Source organism: Austrofundulus limnaeus, unplaced genomic scaffold (assembly GCF_001266775.1).
Source record: "Austrofundulus limnaeus strain Quisiro unplaced genomic scaffold, Austrofundulus_limnaeus-1.0 Scaffold53, whole genome shotgun sequence".
NCBI lineage: Eukaryota > Metazoa > Chordata > Actinopteri > Cyprinodontiformes > Rivulidae > Austrofundulus > Austrofundulus limnaeus.
The window spans coordinates 1252938-1257906 of record NW_013952455.1 but is presented as its reverse complement, the minus strand read 5'-3'; positions in this window follow the sequence as shown (position 1 = coordinate 1257906).

The window sequence follows — 4969 nt, the reverse complement described above, 5'->3', positions numbered from 1 at the left end:
GAGAGAGAGAGAGAGAGAGAGAGAGAGAGAGAGAGGCATGCTCACAACTGTATCTTCTCTATCTCCTTCTTTCCCTTTTAACCTTTTTCTACACCTTCTCCTTTTCTTTTATATTTTCTTTTCTGTCTCTGTGTCCATTATATTGAAATAACCCCAAAATAATTTCTATAAAAGTTTAAATATAAATCAAGTGGAGAATCATGGTGAAAACTAATGCTGCGCTGGTGAAAGTAAAACTGTCGGGCCTCAGCTTGGTACTCAGATATTAATACTGAGTTTTACACTGCCAGACAGGACACCAAAAAACAAACAAACAAACACCAGCGAGCTTTCTTATTTCATGAAAACATGTTTCTGCAGATTAATCATTCAGATTGTTGAGATTTTCAGGAATGGTCATAAATTTCACACCTAAACACAGAAAACTCCTGTTCATCATCAGCAACATAATTTAAAACCACAAAGCTCAAACAAAAAAAATAAAGGAAAACTCAGCTATTTCTGTAGTTAAAATGTGTCTGTGGGTCTAACGTTTTGGTTGCGCGATAAGATTCTGTAACTTAAACTGTGTGAATATCCTGCTGCAGCTGGCAGCGTTCAGGCCAATCAGACTTTTGTTAAACTTTGAATCAGATTTTTGTCAGGTTGCACAGAAGAAAACAAAATGCAACCAASAAAACAATTACGTACAATCTGAAAAATGGTGGAGCCTTGGAAAAAAATAAATCACGAATGCCTCAAAATTTTCGCTTTTTATTATACTGTACGTTCAAATAAAAAGAGGAAAAATTTTAAAAGAACTAAATTATCAAAAGCCACTGAACAGATGTTTCTGATTTTAGGATAAGCATCAATGAGAGAGACACAAGGTGAAAATACACTTGATTTGATTTGATTTATTTATTTAACAGGAAAAGAATAAAAATCAAGCCTGACTCAGCATAATTGCTGTTTTACAGCAGGTTCCTGTTCTGCAGCACATAAAACACTCAGAAATACAGCATCACAATCACATCATTATACACCATAAACACAAAGACAAACAAGCATACCAAATCTCAGGAAGGCAGCATTTGCAAAATAAGACGTCTAAATATGAGCACAACAAAAAGTGTCCAGCAGATGGCAGACAAGATTCTTCTTAAAGGGCTGTAGTTTTGAAATGGACTTTATGTTTTGAGGAATGTCATTCCATGCTTTAGTATAAACATAGAAGAAAGACCTCTGGCCGTAACAGTTTTTAAAAGTTGGTAATATCAGTTGTCCTTTTGTAACAGATCTAGWTGAATGACCACTTCCAGAATTTGATTTGGGCCACAATGCACAGAGAGTTCCATAATTGGCACCTTGGAAAATCTGAAAATATAAATTAATACCACTATACAAAACACAGTTCTGAAAAGTCAAGGCATCAGACAATGAAAGAACTGTACAGTGATGAGTCCAACCAGGAAGTTTTTTATGAATTTTGTAGGCCCTGTTGTAGAGCCTAAGTATGGGTTCTAAGATTTCATTTGTCTTAAGAGACCAAACAGGTAAACAGTACGACATGGTTGAGAGTATGATGGCATGAAGATAGATATTTGAAACAGAAGATGTCAGATTGGATCTAATTTTTGAATAAACGTATAATTTCTGTTTCAACTTAGTGGTTAAGACTTGTACATGATCACGATAAGTTAAATGAGAATCCAAAGTAATTCCAAAATATTTGTAGGTAGTGACAATATCAAGCGTTTTGTTTAAAAAAGTAAGTTGATTCCTGGGTGAGGAAAAATACATGCACACAGTTTTTTATCATTAACTGACAAAATATTATCTTGAAACCAACCATGAAATGTCTGAAGATCTGCTTGTAACTGACTATTAATAGATTCAATATTGAAATCAGACAAAAAAAGAACAGTATCATCAGCATACATTAAAACATTTGAACACTTCAATATTTTTGGAAGGTTATTTATGTATAATTGGAAAAGCAATGGGCCCAGTATGCTACCCAGCGGAACTCCCACGGAACAGTGCAGAGACCCGGACACAGAGCTTCCATAATCTTTCGTAGTCATGAATTTCTTTAAATTACACAACCTCTAAAATCAGATACAAATGGCAGACCTACACTCAAAAAACAGATAGTTATATTTACTTAACCAAGTTATGTCAACAATTTCCACTCAGTTAAGGGTCAACGTTCACATTTTCTCTAAAATCAAATGTGAAAGTTGCTTTACTTAACCAAGTTTAGTTGAAATTGTTGACGTAACTTGGTTAAGTAAATTCAACAATCTGTTTTTGAGCGTATCTCTCTTTCTATGGAGCTAATTTGGAGTCATAAGTTTTGTTCAAAATGAAAAGTTTTTGAAATTGAAAACTAATTTGGAAACTGGAAAAAAATATTAGAATCTGGAAAAGTTTCAAACATCTTGTCTTTTCAGTTTCCACTGTTTTTTCTAGTTTCAAACAATTTTTTTTTCAGTTTCAAACTTATGATCCTGATTTAGCTTGCGGGGCGGGGCCTAGGATGACAGGTGGTGCAGATTCATGATTGACAGCAGAATCATGATTGACAGCTCAACACGGGTTGGACAAGCTGTTGCATTCAGGAACTACCTGCTTCGAATGGAATGTTGTCAGCCCATTAAATTATTAGTAGAGGTTATCAGTTCCAAACTGTCTGCAGACTGTCCCTTCTTTACCTCTTAGTAGGTTGGAAGGCACTTATCAATCRTTTGTATGCCTGATAATATGCATTCAGGCTTAGTGGGTTTGGCTTCTCCCTGCTGAGCCCAAGCGGTCTGCCGGAGTCGCTTTGACCAGGTGAATGTACTCGATCACCTCAGACTGCTAACAGACAGACAGTGGAGTTTTTCGATAGGGGCCGCGTACGCGCTCGTGCTGTGAAATGTTTTAAASTTTAATCTGCTGTTTTCTGTGGTGTATTGAACATTTCCTGAAAGTGTATTTTGGCTAAAGTCGTGCCACAGATCAAGCACTACAGGCTCCATGTCGATAGAGTACCTCCCTCCTGTCAAAGCAAGTCAGGCAGACTATGGCGTTACATTTGTGCCACCAGCTTGAGTGCGCAGTAACAATGATTTGAGAGCAGATATCAATATGAAGAAAAAAAAAACAATAATTTGAATCGTGTGCATTCAAATCACACACACGCTCACGCGGCTTCCTCCCTGCTTGCTCAACTCTCTTCCTGCWTGTGCTCGACTCCCTCCCTCCGCTCAACTATACCTCTGCTCGCTCACAGCTCTGTCTCTGCGCTCGCAATCCAAGTTCTATGGAAATTAATCACATCACCAGCCAATCACAGACAGGGTTGTTTTTTTTTCATCAGAGAACAACCAGAAAACATCCCAGCATACAGTGATCATATTAACACCATTATGACCAGAGGGGCTGAGTGATAAACATACAGTACAATCTACTCATAATTTTGAGTCTGGCCGACCCACGATTTACTAAACATCCTTCTTGGCCACACATCAAATTTGGCATTAATATTATAAGTTGTGAGGATCTGTGTCTTGTCCTGTCTGCTGTCTCCCTCTTGTGTCCTCGTGTCATTACTCATCTTCCCTCAGTCTGTTTCAGAGTCATTCTCTCTGTTTTATCATACTTACCTGTCAGTCGTTAATCAGTCCTTCCTCAGCTGTTCATTTCCTCTCTTCCTCTGTGTGTATATATTCTGGTTCCATGTCCTCATTAGTTGCTGGTTCATTGTTTGGTTCTCGTCAACTGTTTGGTGTCCTCGTGTTCCTTGTTGATTTTTTGCTGCCACRACAGCTTTTTGTTTTATGTTTAATAAAACATTATTTATTTTTGAAAACTCTTACCACCGTTCGGACTTGTTAATTCTCCTGCACTTTTACCTGACAAAAGTATGTGTTTTTGTTTTAACGGTGGTAAATACGTCTGTTATTGTGATCTGTAGCCTTTTGTATGGTGTATATTATTGTTAATAAATAAACCGCACACYATTACAAAGATGTGGTCAAGTTTTAAGATGGCCTATAGCTATATTTGTAATAGCAAATTGTGAAAATGATCTGTTGTTGGGGAAATATGATACATGGCCCAGATCGCTGTAAACCACGTCAACATATTTAGCACACGATCTGCTAGGCCTAGTGGCAACAATCTTGTGTTTTCATTATTCTATATATTCTAACTTATTTTCATGTATCTGTGATCATTGTTGCACATTCACAAGTAAAACATAGGACAGCTATCTCCACAACCCATTTTCACCAATGTTTAATTCACACACTGACACTGGATACCCCCAAACTGGACCACGATGCTTTTTGCTAGGCAAAGATGGCGGTATCTGCGAAACAGTCCACTGCAGTAGAGCTCAGAGTGCACACCTCTGCCAAGACAGGTTATACAAATGACAGYGTCAACTGCTGAGCTGTGATTGGTGGGATAAAGTTCTGTTGGATGGTGATTGGCTGTCATAGTATGACATCATCACTAAAAAGCAGCCTCTGGTGCCTCTTCTGTCATTTTTCTTTTCTTTCAGTCTCTGTGCCAGATCAATGCGAGATGAAGCTCTGGCAGATGTTGTTAAATCACCACCAAAATTTTATCATTTTTTCTTTGTGACTCAACATGTTCTGAAAATTCCATGATAAGTTCATAACTTCAGATGGACGGGCAGGCAAACCARTGCTACTGAAAACATAATCTCCTTGGTGGAGGTAACTTATGGCAGAATAGGTCGTTACTACAGTGCGCTTCTATCAAGTGAATCACTGCAGCAACACGTTTACTAACAGACATTGTTCAGTACTGTGTGTGTGTGTGTGTGTGTGTGTGTGCCTGTGTGAGTAAGAGAGACAGAAATAGAGAAAAACGGAGAAACATGCTCCTGGGACAGCACAGGGGATGTTGGGCAACAATACTGAATTTTGAGGTTGAGGTTTCAGAAATCTCTTTTTACTTGAGTCATTCTGGG